At 40.9% G+C, this 18,740-nt stretch overlaps 1 protein-coding gene across 1 annotated transcript in view; it reads right to left on the bottom strand.

Annotated features, from left to right (window-relative positions):
- Nucleotides 1-18,740, bottom strand: part of ARSB (arylsulfatase B) — a 177,993-nt gene that overhangs the window by 117,626 nt on the left and 41,627 nt on the right. The window lies entirely within an intron of this gene.

Genomic DNA, 18,740 nt, shown 5'->3' with positions numbered 1-18,740 from the left:
ATAAGCAAGAACAGAAATGGGTACTGAATCCATGCAGAACATTCACAAAAGTCACACAAAGAGAAAATGGCTGGACCTTAACTTCTGTGAGGATTAAATTATAAAAGAATTATAAAAGTAGTTATTTTCTGAAGGGTAAAATTGACCTTTACTTAAGGATAAAAAAATGTGGCAAAGTAGAAATTTTTATAATAATGAGCCCCCACTCTAGAGTCTATACACAGTGGTTCCCATCCTGGCTACACTACAGAATCACTTGGGGAACCAGAATCTTCAGAGAGGGCTTTCAAGGTGTTTGGAAATACAGAGAAGATTGCAAACCTGCCTAGAAGGCAGGTTCTGCCCTGTAGAAATGGGTGTTCGAATTCATTATTGGACCACAAAGTCTCAAATGATATCTCAGAAATCAACACAAAGATGATGATGTCAAGGAAGATTAAATGGCGTGCGAGAAACTGCACAGCGAGTTAGAAGCAAAGCCACAATAAAAACTCTTTTCCTGGGCTTCCCTGGTGGCACAGTGGTTGAGAGTCCGCCTGCCGATGCAGGGAACACGGGTTCTGCCCTGGTCTGGGAAGATCCCACATGCCGCGGAGCGGCTGGGCCCGTGAGCCATGGCCGCTGAGCCTGCGCATCCGGAGCCTGTGCTCTGCAACGGGAGAGGCCACAACAGTGAGAGGCCCGCGTACCGCAAAAAAAAAAAAAAAAAAAAAAAAAAAACTCTTTTCCTGAAGCCCATCCAAATCTCTATCATATTATTTGACTACAATGGCAATAATAATTTGAAAGATAGGAAAAAAAAAAGGTAATCGGGGAGAATTTAAAATAGAGATCTCAGTACACAACAGTAAGGTCAATAATCATCTTGGAGATTCCAGTGGTTTCATTCAAAGTATCCATTTTAAGAAACTGAGGAGTCAATACAGCTTTCATCAATTCCGAAACCATGCTTCTAATGAATGGTTATGTAACCAAGCCTTCGTTATCTACAACCTAAGTGGTTGTGGTGAGGTTGGTTAATAACATTGTTGTAGTACATGAAGACCATATGTATTTGAAGAATAAGGAAAAAGAGAGAAGATGGACTAGAGCGATGCCATCTGGCAGCCTTAACAGCTCACAGGCAAGCTCTTCTCAAGCAAGCTGTTTCTGATACTCCATCCGCGAGATTACCGTATTGCACTGAGAGAGGTTTGCCAGAGGGAAAGTGAGGTCATGGAGTGATTTGGTAAGGCCCCCAGCTCGTCTGTGACTCAGCCTACGTTATGGGACTCAAAATGAATTAAAACTACATTTTAAGGGCCGTATCTTCCAGCTGGTTCCCATCACTGCTTTTGGCTAGCAGGAAAAGGACCTGTCAGTTTTTATCGGCACGAGGTAAAAAGGGACAGCACATTTCAGGGAAAAGCAAATAAACATACTTGCCAGGATGGTTTCGGGTTTACCAACACAGCAGGTGGGTCAGGAAGCACTGCACCCATCCAAGTAATTGCAACGGCAACATTTCACTCAACCAGACAACGTGACATCACACGGCCGAGGGGAAGGTATGTTTTGAGCTCAAAATATGGAACAGAGGGTCAGGCAGGAACTTCTCCAACTATCTGACTAAGGCACTTACATGTTATGGGAACTTTTTTCTCTTGGGATCAATTCACATTCCCACTATCCATTCCCGTTTCTTGATAAAAACCCAACATACAATCAGAAATAAATTTTAAAGCAGCTTTGCTGAAAAAATATTTGAGGCATTAGAAAGAAGAATCAACGTATAATTTTGATCACTAAAAGATTTTTTCATGGTTACTGAAAACACACTGAGAGCTTGGGGACAGGAGTCAGGGCGTCAGTGGGATCCACGAATGTGTCCTGGTCAGCCAGAGCAGTGCCTCCTTCATCAGTCCATTTCTTGCCAGCCAAAATCATGATGGGAACCAGGCTTTTAAAGGGTAGTTTTAATTCACTTTGAGTATCATAAAGTAGGCTGAGTCACAGACAAAAGCAGCAGTTTGGGGTGGACTTGGTAGTTTTCATGTCCTATTGTATGACGGAGCCTATTTATTTCATTTGAGTCTCATGCTTCTCACGCTAGGATCAGACACAGATGTCCTGGTTCCTAACAGTTTATTTTACAAAAGCACATTTGAGTCTCTTTATCCATATTTCAATATAGGCCCAGTGTTGTATATTTGTGCTTGGAGCTGAAATTTACAGACTTGCCATCCTAGATACATCACAATCATTCTCTGTCACTATGTGTACGTGTTTATGCCAAAATATCAAATTGAGAAACCCAAAATTTTAGCAAAATGAAAAATCCCCCAAAACCCTCTCTTTTCTAGCTGGAGTCACCCAAAGCATGATTTCTTAAAATGACTGCTATTGTTAAAAATCATGTTTTTAAATAATTTTTAATATCAGAAAAATTGTTGCCATAGAAAGTTAGGTATTTACCTTGGGTAGTAGAATAATGGATAATTTAGTTTCCTCTCTATACCTTTCAATAGTTTTCTAGTTTTCTACCATTATCAAGTATAATTTTTTATCAGAAGCATGATTAATTTTAAATAAACTAATGAGGATACTAAGGATTTCTTTCAAAAGCTGATATTAAATCTAAAATAAGTGTGGCTCATTGTATAAATAAAGTCTACTCTGGAATCCAAAGGTTAGAAAGTATTATTTTAAATGTTAATTTACAAAGAAGAAAGAAATGAACAGAGAAGTACTTTTAGAGAGAAAAGTACATTTTAGAGCCAAATTATTAAAAAATAGAAAGTGAAACAAGGCCTCAATGTTTCCACCAATCCCTGTCTAAGCCCCACCTTGTTGGAACAGGGTGGCCCACATACCTGAATGGAGTGGCCCCAAATACTCAGAATCGTATGATGCCACTGAGACACTTTATATTCATTATATTTCAAGAAAGTCTTCTGACGGATATTAAACATTCCTATTAATTTTCCACATAATTTTCTAACCAACAGACTAGTTTCTTCAGCCCCTGAGCATGTTCTTAATTCTTTACTTGTGTATTTCTGACCAGAAGAGACATAGTTCAATTCTGGTAGAAACGTTCCCTTTTGCCAAATAAATCTGGTCTTTACGATCAACGTGCAATCTGTTTGGTTTTTGTTTCCCATTCATTTCCTGGATACCCTCTTGAGTTATCTGATAACTACCTGACCAACTAACTACTGCTGCCACTTCAATTAACATGGACACAATTTATCCAGCGGACACATCTAGGCCCTTGGCTTCTTTTTTTGAGTTTCATCAGTCACGGCCTAAGGGACACTTCTGAGCTCTATCTATACGGTAACTAAAAGGAAACCAGTGATCCCAAGAAAAGACCCTCTACATTAAGGATCATGATAAGTAAAGCATTTTGTTCAGGTCAGTCTGAGGCAAGCTACCTTTATACACTAAGAGAAAAGATGCCCTAGAGGCAGTAATGGGGAAGGTCAAATGGGCTCTCTATTAAACACGAAGGCTGCATTCACTAGGGAAAAAAAGAAAAGAAGGGAGAGGATGTAAAATCGAAGGTAAAATGGAATCTGACATCTGTCAGATCTAAGTGGATGTTGACTTGCCCCTATGTAATCTTAGTCTGTGACTTGATTTATATCCTGAGATCAGCATTCTTTACAAATATCCTCTAAGCTACATGAGCTATTATACTTTTAATAGGAAACTGAAGTCTTGGATGAGGAGGCCATGTGATAAGTGAGGCACGGCTCCCACAAAACTCAAAATATTCCTGACACATACGTACATCTCACATGTGAATAGGTGATAATAAACACACACTCTACCCTACATTTCTTTTCAGGATCTCAGCAGTTCTGTGAAGGCTTCTCATGCAAGTTCCAAGGCAGATAAGTGGCCAACTACATCAAGGTGCCCTGACTTATGCGGAGAAAGAGAAAGCTCCTCCCTGGCTTGTTCCATTCCAGAGCAAAGAAGTCTGGGTCTGGGCACATGGACAAGTTTTCTTTAAAGCCAAGAGTAGATTTGATCAAATTTCTGGGTTATTGTGGTAAAACACTAAACTTGCCTGTCTTCTGGGAATATTTAGGTAGAACAAGAGGTCACTGAGATAACCCTAGGAATCCTACCCCCAAACTGCCCATGTCATCCCAAGTCATTCTTCTCTTACTGACAAAACCCAAAAGATAAGAAGGAAGCTAAAATACCAATTTGTTCTGTAGATAAAATGTTATCTTAATGCAAAGTTTTCTTCTTGAGATTTATCATTTTCCTATTAAATTGTATCATTTATCATGCCTTAAAAGCAATATAAGTGTCTAAGGAAATCAGTAACAGAGTATGGAATGAGAAAAGGACTTAGTAACTGGAGATTGTTACTCGTTTATGGAGGGGATCTTTCTGGCCTGTTTTCTACCAGGAATTATAAATGCATATATGCCTACACATATGCATTGCAAAATAAAACTTAAAGTATCAGTTTACTATGTGCAGTGTTCCGACCACAGGGGATATAGTGATGAATAAGACAGATGAGGCCCTTGCTCCCTTGGAACTGAATTTGATAAACAAGAAAAAAAACAAGCAGACAAGATAATTCCCACTGTGATAAGTGCTCTGAAGAAAACCAACGCTGTGGTGGGATAGACAGTGAGCGAGGGGGCAGGGAAGGCAACGTCAAATGAGGAGTTGACTTGTTAGCTGAGACTTAAAATGACGAGGCATCAGCCCTGAGATGGTTAAGATGAAGAGAGTTCCATATAGAGGGAATTCAAGTTCAAAGGCCCTCTTTAATACAATGTTAGGATAGTGGGATACATTGTACCAAAGTTGCTTTCTTTTTTTAATATATATTTATTTATTTACTTATTTATTTTTAGCTGAGTTGGGTCCTCGTTGCTGTGCACGAGCCCCCTCCAGTTGCAGCAAGCAGGGGAACTCCTCACAGGGTGCGCGGGCCTCTCATCGCGGCGGCCCCGCCTGTTGCAGAGCACAGGCTCCAGGCACGCAGGCTTCAGTAGCCGTGGCACGCGGTTTCAGTAGTTGTGGCTTGCAGGCTCTAGAGCACAGACTCAGTAGTTGTGGCACACGGGCCCAGCTGCTACACGGCATGTGGGATCTTCCCGGACCAGGCCTCGAACCCATGTCCCCTGCACTGGCAGGAGGATTCTTAATCACTGTGCCACCAGGGAAGCCCTCAAAGTTTCTTTTAAATTAAAGACTATATTAACTATATTCCTATTTTAAATATAGCAGTGTGTACATGTCAATCCTAAACTCCCAGTCTATCCCTCCCCCCACCCTTCCCACCTCCCCCAAGTTCATTCTCTAAGTCTGCGAGTCTGTTTCTGTTTTGTAAATAAGTTCATTTGTATCATTTTTTTTTAGATTCTGCATATAAGCGATACCATATATTTGTCTTTGTCTGACTTACTTCAATTAGTATGATAATCTCTAGGTCCATCCATGTTGCTGCAAATGGCATTATTTCATTCTTTTTATGGCTGAGTAATAGTCTATTGTATATATGTATCACATCTTCTTTATCCATTCATCTGTCGATGGACATTTAGGTGGTTTCCATGTCTTGGCCACTGTAAACAGTGCTGAAATGAACATTGGGGTGCATGTATCCCTTCAAACTATGTTTTTCTCTGGATATATGCTCAGGAGTGGGATTGCTGGATCATATGGTGACTGTATTTTTAGTTTTTTAAGGAACCTCCATACTGTTCTCCATAGTGGCTATACCAATTTACGTGTACCAATTGACATGTACACACTGCTCTATTTAAAATAGATAACCAGGGACTTCCCTGGTCTTCCAGTGGTAGAGAATCGGTCTTGCAACACAGGGGACACTTGTTCGATCCCTGGTCGGGGAACTAAGATTCCACATGCCGCAGGGCAACTAAGCCTGCGTGCCATGACTACTGAGCCCGCACACCACAACTAGAGAGCCTGTGTGCCACAACTAGAGAGCCCATGTGCTCTGGAGCCAGCGTGCCGCAACTAAGACCCAATGCAGCCAAAAATAAATATTCAAAAATAAAATAAAATAGATAACCAATGAAGACCTAGTGTAAAAAAAAAAAAGACCATATTAACTATATTCCTAATAATTTTCTGTTGTCGAGAAAAACATAAGCTAAATCATGCCTGGCAATCAACCACAAAGAAACTTCGAATCAAATTTTGTAATTATCATCACTTTTCTTCCATTATCTATGCCAACCACCTACTTAATTTCATTGAAATGTATTTATGATAAAATACATATCCATTTGAAATCCTTTTTTGAATGCAATTGTGTTTAAAGGTGGCAAATTAAACCACAGGTTTGACCAGAATCAAGGAAAACTGAATGCTCTTCAATCAAATTTGGCCAAAGTCAGTTACTTCTTGGGTCTTCTGATGGTACTACTAGGAACTAAAACTACCAATACCAATACCAACACATTGTCAATTAAAGTGGAATTATTTTAAGTGGAATTATACTTATGGAAACTTTTCAGGAATATTCCTTTTCAGTTTATAGACTTCATCTGATTTGATTTTTAAGGGCCTTTCAAATATTATATATATATATATATATCTCATATCTGCTCCTTTCTGAATCCCCACACTTGGAGCCCCTTATTCTCACATATATGTATATGTATGTATGTATTTTTAAAAACTTTTCATTTTAGAACAGTTTTAGAGGTATAGAAACATTGTGAATGTAGTACAGAGAGTTCCTGGACCTTTGGAACCTAAACACAGCTACAATATTTGTACAATAACATATTGCCCAGAGATTACTGCTGTGGTGTCCTGGTCAACCAGTGTAAAAAGGTAAAAAGCTCAGATAGTGATGATAATAATAATCATAGCTGTATTTATCAAATTCCTGCCTTACACCAGGCCTGGTATCAGGTACTTTACATGAATTATCTTATTTAATTCTCATAATAGTCCTGTAAGCAAGCGTTATCCTCATTTTGCAGACAAGAATACTGATGCTCAGAAAAGTAATTTACCCAAAGTCACCCAATTAGTAAGTGGTAGAACGAGGATCTGAACTCGGCTTTGTCTGATTAGACAGCCCCTGCTCTGTCTTAACCATTTGCTACACTGTCTCTCCAAGATGGGCCCCTGAGTTGCCATGTCTTCTGGTCTGTTATAAATCAGACTCTGCCCCAACCTCGGAAGACAATCCTGTAGGCAGCCTAGGCCCCTATTCCTGGCTTTGCCCAGATCTGGCTTCCTAGCCTCTCCCTGTTCCCAGTATGCCAAGTAGTTGATTTTCCAGGGGATTCTAGATTGACTGAAACTGGAATCTTTGTTGGCATATTATATTGCTCCATCAGGCATCTGACTTGGGCAGTCTTTTGGAGATAAAATGGAATATCAATTTTGAGTGTTCTTTTGAGTTGGGAGAAAATCTAGGTCCATTACTAAGTTCCTATGATGAGCGATGTATTCCCAAGGCCAAGAATAGTAAAAACGCACAATGGTAAGAGTTGAATGGGCTTCATGGAATACACTGAACTGGAGGTGAGATAATCACATGTAACTTTAAAAACAAAGCACTGTCCTGAAATACCAACATTTAAAATCATTTTTCTTTTCCACACTGTTTCTTACCTCTTCCTCTTCACACACTGTGTAAGAAAGATCCACTGACCCTTATTTCTGCACTTGCAAACATACTCTCAAGATTCTTGACATGTTTCAAACCCTGAACGCTTAAGGAAACAAACTCTGGCTGATTGGCGGGTGTCTCCAAGGAAGAGACTGCTTATGTCCGCTCCTTTCTGAATCCCCACGCTTGGAGCCCCTTATTCTCACAACCTATCACATCTTTCTCATCTACAATTCTCAGCAGGATCCCTCGTTGATGATTACACGGACTGTGCACTAAACACCAGTTTCCTCAGTCCATGTAACCACTGATCTTCCTGAAGCTCCAAAATCAATCCGTGCTTCAGGACTTGAGAAAAGATTATCAACAAAGGGAGAGCCATCTAAGAGAAAAAGTAATTAAGTTCTTGCAGAGAAAATAAATGCCATTGTCATACACAGCACTAAGATTGATTAAATTCTTCAAGAATATGAGCTGACGATTCAAGCAGTGGGAATGTGATAATGAAGGTATCACAGCTTCACAGCAACTGGGCCTCCAAGATGCCAGCAAGGATGCCTAAATCTTTTTTTTATTGCTGTTAGGAAGAAAGTAAAAGTACCAAGATCAAGAATTCAATTTACTTCTCTTAACTTTCCAAACGTTGTATAAATAACTACACTATTGAACAAAGTGCAGTGTAGAATTTAATAAAAAGAAGTGCAACTGAAAATGAGATACGCCGCCTCACTTTTCAGAGCAGCATGTTCTATTGTGGACAAAAGACTCGATTTCTCAAAGAGCCATGTGATACTATGAATGTAGTAGCTGGAATGCAAAGCAAAAGAGCTAAGTTTTCAAACCATTTCTGTTACTGGTCACCTATGCTTTTCAACAAATCACCTCCCTTGGGATTATATCCCTATTTACAAAAAGGTGATAATTATTTCTTATCTACCCCAGAGAATTAGAAGACAATGGGGCACTAAAACAAAGGGAACATTTTAAAGATCTTAAGAAGCAACAGCACCCTGGTGGGTAGGGGATATGATAAGCGCGGAGGCGCATGAGTGGGGGGCAGGGAGGATACAGGAAATCTCTCTATCGTTCCCTTAATCCTGCTGTGAGCCTAAACTGCTAGTGAAAAATAAAATCTTAAAAAAAAAAAAAAAAACTTTCCGTTTTGGAAAAGATTACTTCTATTTTATGGAGAAATACTTTCCTAATAGTGAACTTGTCCAAAAAAAAAAAAAGATTTTATAACCTTAAAAAAGAAAAAGATTGCTGAAAATGGATACAGAGGCCTTGAGTGTATCTTCGACCTATATAAGTCATAATGATTAAAATTTCAAAGAAACTGTTATACAGCACGGGCATTTACTAATACGTTGATCCCGGATCTCACAATCCTATTTGTTCTATGTTGTAACAGTATTTCTTCTGGCACCAAGGAGGAGTGTTATCACATCACAGCAAACAAGTTAAATATTTTGGGTTTTCTTTAGAGCAGTTAGAAAAGACTTTCTTTCCCACTTTTGCCTCCATCATGTTGCATTCTGCATTTGTAAAATGGTAATAGGGGTGATCGTGGTTCTTGTCCAAGTGCCTGTACATGCTGAGACCCACTGGAGTAATATGGACTTCAAGTAATGAGACCGCCTTCTTTCTTTTTTCAATATTCCAACCCCTGATTTATGCAACCAAAGGAATCACATCTTTCGGTAGAGTCACTGGGAGGCAATACCCTTATTTCAATGATGCTGTCAGTGTTCAAGGCTGTTTTCGGAAACATCTTCAGAGCCAGCTTACAAGCCTCCTAAGCAAAATGACCTCACCACTCCTGCCTCCAAAGAAGAAAGTTAACAGACACAGCTCTTGCTTTGTAGAACCTTAGAGTCTACTACGTGTTATTTTCATCTTAGCATGATCATGAAGAGAGAAAAATCTTCAATAAGTAATCCCTGGGGAACTCCCACAAGGAATGAATTACTTGCAAAGCTACAATCTAGAGCAACACTGTCCAGCAGTAATATAACCTGAGCCACATAAGTAGTTTAAAATTTTCTAGTGGCCACATTTTGAAAAAGGTAAAAAGAAACAGTTAAAATTTTTTTTTTTTTTTTTTGCGGTACGCAGGCCTCTCACTGCTGTGGCCTCTCCCGTTGCGGAGCACAGGCTCCGGACGCGCAGGCTCAACGGCCATGGCTCACGGGCCCAGCTGCTTCGCGGCATGTGGGATCTTCCCGGACCGGGGCACGAACCCATGCCCCTGCATCGGCAGGCGGACTCTCAACACTGCGCCACCAGGGAAGCCCTTAAAACTAATTTTAATAATATATTTTATTCAACCCAATCAGTTCAACATGTAATCAATATAAAAAATTACTGAGATATTATTTTCCATTCTTCTTTCATACCAAGTCTTTAAAATTCAGTATTTTATACTTACAGCACATCTCAATGCAAATTAGCCACATTTCAGATGCTCAATAGCCCTCTGCAGCTAGTGGGCACCTACTGGACAGCACAGATCTGGATCCTTTTCTTCCCCAAATAATGAAAGCTAGTGAGCTATTTTGTATTGGATTAACTGAGTTCTTCTTGACATTTTCTTAATTCCTTTCACTTGTGAGTAGATGACCATGGTACAAGAAAGCTGTCTGTAACACTGGGCAGAGTTTGGCATTATAACAAAAAAAACTATAACAAAGTCAATCTGACCTATATGCCAGAAAAAATGGAAATTAAAACAGAAATGGTAAAGAAAGGTCTAGAAGCTCTTTCACCCACCAACAATTTGGCCTCTGGTTGGCCTCTGAGATGCCACTGTAGCTTGGAGAGGTGCCTGTGGCTTTCTCAAAACCGGGAAAAGCTGGAGACAGCTTTCAAGGGGAGGGGTTTGCCTTTGCCTAGGAAAAACAAAACCTGTGATCTAAGTTGCCTAATCATTCACAACCCACACATGCTGAAAACAAAGGAATAGCGAGGGGGCAAGGACCTGGGGAGAGCAGTGAGCCAGAGGGGCTGGAGAAGCTGAGACAGGAATTTAGAGCTTAGGAACAGCAGGGGAGAAAGGAAAGGAAATTGAAGACTCGGGAAGTGCCTCTGAAGACCCTTCATTGCATTATCCAGGGAGACCAAGGAGGCCAGGCCTCCCTGCATTCATTCTTAGCAAGAGTGCAGACTCCATGGCCCAGACCTGCACACAAAGGTACTTCACGTCTGTTGTGTGGGACGAAGGCACATCCTTTAAGAGGAGCCATACCAACCACCATCAAGATTTGCCACCCAGGACATGCAGTGTCACGTGGGGTTCTCTCACAGCTAAGCAAAATCCTTGGCCATGTGGCCAAGGGCTAGACTGCTTGCCCCACCTCCCACTGGCAGTTTTGAGGAAACACACCTCCTGCCTCAAGCTCTAGGTAAGGATTAGTGGGCAATTTTTGGTGAATGAATGGAGTTGATCTCCTTTAAAGAACTTTAAATTCTTCCATTAAATGATCAAGAGTGGAAACCTGAGATTTTGAACATTAAAAAAAAAAAAATCCATGAAATTAAATGTATTCTGTTCCATAATTTGCCCCATTTCTTTTAATATTAAAATGTTTTAAATTACTAACCAGTTAAATTAAATAATTTTCCTTCTCTACATTCAAGCAAAATTAACATTCCAGGAGGACACATCCATGGTGTTGGATGTCCCTTTGAACACCAATGGGAAGGCTGGACTGGCCTAGTCACCACACCCAGAACACACCTTTGCTTCCCTCCCCCTGCTCGTCTGCTCATGCCACTCTCCATGCCCCAGATGCCCCACCCTCTCTTTCCATTCACCTGTTGATATTTATCCATCGTTCAAGCACAGTTTAATTTATACCCTAGCTCCTCATGAAGCCTCTCCTGCTGACCCTGATCCAGAGGCTGTCTTCCAAACTTCATCTTTCAGCTCCACTCACTTGACTTTGACCTGTGGCCTGTTGGTAGGTGGGTGTGTTGCTGGACCTCGAATGCAAGCACACTCCTCCACCTGCAAATATTTCCTGAGTTTTGTGCTAGGCACTGTGCTGGACTAGTGGCTCGACAGACTTTTTGTCACACTCCTTGAACTAAGTGATGTTCAGCCTGGAGATCAGGGAAAAAGCACAACTCCTTCTAGTGCATGCGTCAGAGACCCAGACATGGGAAAGGACTTCTCCAAGCCATGCACTTGCCTGGCCCCTGCCTCAGCCCCAAGGGAATGTGATACTTATGCCTCACATCTTTAGCTTCTGGTCTCTTCAGGACCAACACATTGTCCTGAATAAAATCGAGAGTCATGCATATTAACTGACTAATTCTTGTTGTCAGGAAGAAAATGAAGACTCACATGGTCAGGTGACCTGACCTCACATGGTGATAGCGTGATGATCACAACCCACCATAGATACCAATCATGCCCCTCCCTTCAGGGACTCCCCGATGTGAGACTCCCCGATGTACTGCACACAGGGTACTTTTGGGAAGTGGATTTTCAACAGATCCCACCATTTAGCCTGCTCTATCACCTCTGGACTCGAGAAAGACCTTCTAACATCAAACATGACACCAAAGTGGGATTTTAAAGCAGCACCATAAAGCCAACATTCTTAGTCCAAACACAGTACTCTCTTCCTTCTTGGACACTGTTGACGAACGTGTGTATGTCTGTGGATGTCAGAACGTGTTACCAGATCACAGGCTGTTTTGAAAACAGATATAGCTTTGGGTTTTGTTGGTAGTCTCCACAGAAGTGAATGCCATTTTTAATGTTTGCTAAGTTTTTTGAAGCCATTTTTCTTTTTTAAAAACTCTTCCCAAATAAGAAAGTGTTCTGGAGTAGAGACAATAAAGGAACAAATCACTGTACTTGGCACAGTCAACCTAGGAGGGGCTGATTAAGTGTGGACCATACTGTGAAAGAAAAATAGGAAAGAGATCATAGAGACCACAGTTGGTTAAGGGTGACAGCCGCCAGAAAGGAACAAACCCGTGGTGCCAATAATCTCTGAAATATTTTCTCATTAAGGACACATGAAAAAAGAACCTCCACTAGGTTAAGGATTATTCTGTAAGAAAGGAACACGCCTGGAAGGCAGATTTCTGTATACAGTGTTTTGTTGATGCTTGGTACCTAACTGCCAAAGTCAGCAAGAGACGCGATGGGGATTTTTTCAAATATATCATTATTATTGTTTTTAGGCCTGGCCAGGGGAATCTCATGCTTCTGAAAGCAAAGGATGAGCAGCCTTTTAGAGGCCAAGCACAGCAGGGCTATCTCCCACAAAGAGCTTCGGCCCTGGTTCCCAGGCCCTCCTTAGAAGAGCAAGTCTCCTTAAGCTCCTGGGAAGGAGGGAGACGGCAGCCTTTCCTCAGCTGCCTAACAGGGGGCCTCAGATCAAGTCGGAAAACCACAGCAATCACTTTATAAACCCAAAGTGGAGAGGAATCTGGGACAGAATGCCGGCACAAGCTAGCCCTGGAATGCTCCAATATTGGAGCAAATGCCTTGTTTCAAATATATTCCACACACATGCACAGCAGTTACCACTGCCTCGAGGAGAACCCCACACATGGAGAGTAAAATGGGGAAGAATCAGATTGTTTGGGTTCTTTAGTAGCTAAGTCACCCTCATTTTTTTGTTTTCTTAAAAAAACGACCACACAGTCAATCCCCATTACATTCTGGCAGACAGGAGTATAAACAATACACAGCTTTTGTTTGTCAACTGAAAATACTGGTTCCTAAACTTTTATCTTCCACTTATAATTAATGGCATCGATTTTTTAAAATGCCAGGCACAAAACACCTGAAATACAATCTATTTTCTGCTATTTCAGAAACTAATAATTCCTAGGCCATTCAGTCCCCTCTTTCATCCTCTGGTTGCCTACTGTGTATTTGCGTCTATAACTGGGGTGACCTGACGTTACTTCAGCCCCTTCCTCCTGCTGTGACTGTGGTTCCCACGTGATTATTTTTATGTAGAACCTCCTTTGCACCTTGCTTCATCCTCCAGTGCAGCCTGTCCAGCCTAACACTCCCCTGGCCTCCACAGGGACTTTTGGCTCTAATGAGCTCTGTGAGAAATGTACAATATAAGAAATGGACCCATCTTAAGTGTGACCTTTAAAATGGAGTGCAAAACAAGAGGCGGAAGTAAACCCAAACAAATTGGAAAGCTTATAATTTAGTCAATAAGTATGCTCAGTTCAATATATATTTTCCATTAAGTATAAACTCAGGGAAAGGCCATTTCTCATAGAAGTGTGAAAGTAAAGATTATTTCATGTTTCTCATGCTAAGAAATCCATAACATCAATAATACAATATTATATTATAGTATATAAGTAGAATTATGATAAAACACGGAAGATCTGATAAACATAGGCATTGAGAAGCATCTTTGCCTTAGACTCTGGGCTTGTTGATTCAATGGTTTGTCACAGAGAATACAAATGCAAGACTTCGTTCTGGGGGCCTCTAAAATGTATTGATTATTATTTTCTCTCAATAAAATAATCAACAAATCCATATGCATTACTGCCTATTACTAATAAAACATTAAAAGTGATCCGACATGCTTTTAGCATGGACATTCACATGAAAATTCTGAAGAGGTGAAATGGGTTAATGACCTCTGGCTAGGGAGAAGATGGTCCTCGTCTTATAGTTTTGAGCTATGTGTTGTTATTCCCCTCTATGGTGAAAAAAGCACTATTTGCAAAGAGAAAGCCGGTGTGGATCCACTATATCACTTATTCACTTAACAGGTTTTCCTTAGCTTTGTCAGAAATGCATTTAAGAGTTTGAAGAACTTAGTGAGATTGATTTGTCAGCATCAAATTACTTTGCTCCTGGCACAGAATTTCTATAATATTTATAAGTCTGCCAACTGCCTAATAAGTACATTTAAACTGTGAAGGAGTTCTCCATTTGTTGGTACCAGTTTTGAAGGGAATTCAACGTATGAGGGAGAAAGGGACATAAGATTTAGGGGAATTAGTTAAGAATCTTTATAGCTCTAAGATATTAAATCACACATAATTTTATGAAAGATAATCAGATAATAAATGTTAAAAGTCTAGGCTCTGGAATAAATTACTCTGTTTGTTCAGGTAGAGATGTGTGATTGAACAGGATCTGGTCAGGGTTCCTCTATGGTGGTGCTGCTGGGTTCTGTCTGTCTCTCTCTATTCTTCATTAGGTAAATTCCCAGGGTTTGAATAAGTTACCCTAGATCAAAAGTTCTCAAATTTCTCTATACAGAAGAATCACCTGGATTACTGTTAAAAATGAAGATTCCTGGGCCCAGATCCCAGGGTTTCTGATTTCATTCATTTAGGTTCTGATTTAGTAAGTCTGTAATAGAGTCTGAGAAACTGTATTTTTAAAAACTGAGATGAAATTCACATAACATAAAATTAACCATTTTAGTGTGTCCAATTCAGTAACCTTTAGTACATCCACAATGTTGTGCAGCCGTCACCTCAGCAAGTGCATTTTTAACAAACACTCCACTGCTGCAAGTGGTTCCCAGCTGGCGCACTGAGTTACCACCTTAAGTGCTCAGATGATGATGACAAGGGATGAGGAAGCCTCATGGGTCTCCTGCAGATTATAAAAGAAGATTTTTTTAAAAGTGTCTTCAAACATCTGCACCTACAAAATATATGCCTTTACCTCTCCCTTTCACTAAATATAAGTGTGATACCAAGAAGCTAGTATATGTTAGGGGTTTCTATACTCCTGGGTTCAACAGTTATTTGGATGCACTCAGTATTTTTATGCTTGTGAAGAAGAGCAGTGCCAAGTGAAGTAAAGTGAGAAAACTGGAAAAAATGAATCACCATTCTATAACCAGCCAGTTCCAGGGCTTGTTTCCTTGGGTTTTAATCACATTATTATAGCACGTTATTAAATTCAACTTCAGGCAATGAAATTGTCAATAAACACAGAAAAAGTCTCCAGAGGAAATTAGGTTTGTCCTTATAGTCAAACTCTCCTCTAAATGTAAGTGAAAATGGTTATTCTGATAAGAGTTAATATAAACATATAATAGCTGCAGAAAGATGTTGAGATCAATCGTTGTCTTCTCTTCAAGGTTTTAGACTCAGTTTTCCTAGTCTTAATTCATGATCAAGTTGCTCCAGAGTTGGCTCTAATTTTAGCTCATTTTACTCACGGTTAGACTCTGTGAAGATTCCTGGAGTTTAGCAACTATAAAGCTCAGCTGCGGGCTTCCCTGGTGGCGCAGTGGTTGAGAATCTGCCTGCCAATGCAGGGGACGCGGGTTCGAGCCCTGGTCTGGGAAGATCCCACATGCCGCGGAGCAACTGGGCCCGTGAGCCACAATTACTGAGCCTGCGCATCTGGAGCCTGCGCGTCTGGAGCCTGTGCTCCGCAACGAGAGAGGCCGTGATAGTGAGAGGCCTGCGCACCGCGATGAAGAGTGGCCCCCGCTTGCCACAACTAGAGAAAGCCCTCGCACGGAAACGAAGACCCAACACAGCCATAAATAAATAAATAAAGCAAACAGTCAACAAGTAAAAATAAATAAACACTATTAAAAAAAAAAAAGCTCAGCTGCGGTAATAAGAGCCCAGGTTAAAACGGTATCTTCCTAATGGCCATTAGTGCTGCTTCTCTTAACCAATACTCTGCTAAAATTACATAGACATAGGATAAGATGAATAACATCATGTTGTGATGAGTTAGAATAAGATGAAAATTCATTACAATGCGAGAAACCAGGACTCACAGACAATCTGTAATGTCAGAGAGAACCCTGGAGAAATTTCCATAAGCTGTAGGGCTGGAGAAGCTGAGCTGAAGAAACGAGGGCTGGTCTACCCTCTCTGCCTCGACATGGAGCCACTCGCCTACCTGAAAAGAGGCAGGAAGGCAGCCCAGGAGGGGACAGTGCTCATATCTGACATGACCAGAGCATTACTACCTCTTCAACTTCCTATCTGCAGTGAGAGATCACAACTCCCAGAGAACAGTGGGCAGAAGAAAGGGCCTGGCAGTGGGGCACACTGCCCTGGCAAATGCCCCCCTAAGTAAAGCCCTGAAGGTGTGGAGACAGGAAGAATCTGCTAGCCATGCTGAAGAAGCAGCCCGAAGATAAGAAAATGTTAAGTAGGTCAGTCAGGTTCACTGGAGTGTAGGACACTCAATGCCTGAAGGCCACTGGGAACCGAGTGAGTTGTGTGCATCAACCTGACCCCAAGCTATAGATTTGAGAAGGAATTAACCAGGGGACAGTGACCAGAGGCCAAGAGATGGCCACGCACTCTGGGCGGATAGATCCTCGACTGCTTACACTCAGAGGAAGAGTATATAGCCGGAAATGATTGACTATGGAAATGATGATTTTAGAAAAGTTCTATTTGGAAAGATTCAGGAAAATCATGGGTTTTATGGATAGAAGTGTAGAAAGCCAAAAAGTAGAGATTAGGGACAATGGGATGAGACAGAAGGAAAAGAGGAGATGTACAAGCACAGCTGATTAGGTTTAACAGGGACTGACCTCAAGCTGATCTGAGTTTGAATTCTCCTCTTCCCTCTATTAGATGTATGGCTCTTAGTCTGTTCGGCAGCTATAACAGAATACCATGGACTGGGTGGCTTATAAACAACAGAAATTTATTTCTCACAGCTCTGGAAGCTGGGAAGTTCAAGGCCAAGGCACTAGTATAGTCACCTTCTGGTGAGAATCCTCTCCTGGTTCACAGCCGATATCTTCTCACTGTGTCCTCACACGGAGGAAGGGGCTAGAGATCTCTCTGGTGTCTCTTTTGTAAAAGCACTAATCCCATTCATGAGGGGTCCTCCCTCATGACCTAATTACATCCCAAGGGCCCCCACCTTCCAACACCACCAACATATGAATTTTGGGGGAACACAAACATTCAGACCATAGCAGTAGACTTGGGCAAATCACTTGACCTCTTTAAATTTTGGTTTCTTCTTTTTTTTTTTTTTGTGGTACACGGGCCTCTCACTGTTGTGGCCTCTCCCGTTGCGGAGCACAGGCTCCGGACGTGCAGGCTCAGCGGCCATGGCTCACGGGTCCAGCCGCTCCGCGGCATGTGGGATCCTCCCGGACCGGGGCACGAACCCATGTCCCCTGCATCGGCAGGCGGACTCTCAACCACTGCGCCACCAGGGAAGCCCGTTTCTTCATTTTTAAAGTAGGGATAAAGAAACCCATTTCACAATGCTACTTGGAACTTTAATGATTAAAACATGATTAACAATGAGAAAGTATAGGAAAAGCACTAGAACGGCCTGGGATGCAGTAAATATTTAATAACCAGTAGTCATTATTATTACTAACAAACTTAAAAGAAAAAAGAACTGATTGAGGCAAAGAAAGGATTGCAAAGATGCTAAAAATACTATCAATAGTAATCTCCACTGGAGATATTAAAGAGCAGCATTAAAACTGCACAAATGTCTAACTGGTAATGCAAAAGAGCTCCAGCAGACTGAGAAAAAGGATGAAAAACGGAAACTGATGAAAGAAAAGCTGAGTCAGTAATTCCACCTACTAATTAAAGCCATTTTTGAGAATTAAATCAAACAGAACAAAAGCAATAAGCTAAAATATGAACAAGGAAGACTTCCTGGAGTGAAAAATAATCTCAGCATGCAAATCAAAGGGCTCACTGTATTTCAGGCAAAATTAATTTAAAAATATTTTAAAGACCCACACCCCTAGATATAATTAAGCAAAAAATTTAAACTATGGAGATAATTTTTTTAAGCCTCCTAAAACGGTTCCAGGGACCAGCTTACCAGAGGGATCTTTCAAACAATCTGCAAAGTGTTCCAGAGCATAGAAAAAGATGGAAAAACTTCCAAAGTATGTTACGACATGTGTATAACCAATACAACAAAACTCAACAGGGAGAAAAGAAACCACCTACTCCACTTTTACTTTTAAATCAATGCAAATCTTCTAAATAAAACCCTAGCCAACTGAATCCAGCAGTATAATTAAAATACATACGCACTATAAAGTTGGATTTAGCTCAACAAAGCAAAGATGGTCCAAGACTAATATATCTATTAATATATCAAACTGTCAGAATAGGGAAACCCAATTATAAGGTAATTCCCATT

Source organism: Orcinus orca, chromosome 3 (assembly GCF_937001465.1).
Source record: "Orcinus orca chromosome 3, mOrcOrc1.1, whole genome shotgun sequence".
Lineage (NCBI taxonomy): Eukaryota > Metazoa > Chordata > Mammalia > Artiodactyla > Delphinidae > Orcinus > Orcinus orca.
Note: the sequence above shows the minus strand (reverse complement) of the source record. Positions and strands in the feature narration are given on the sequence as shown.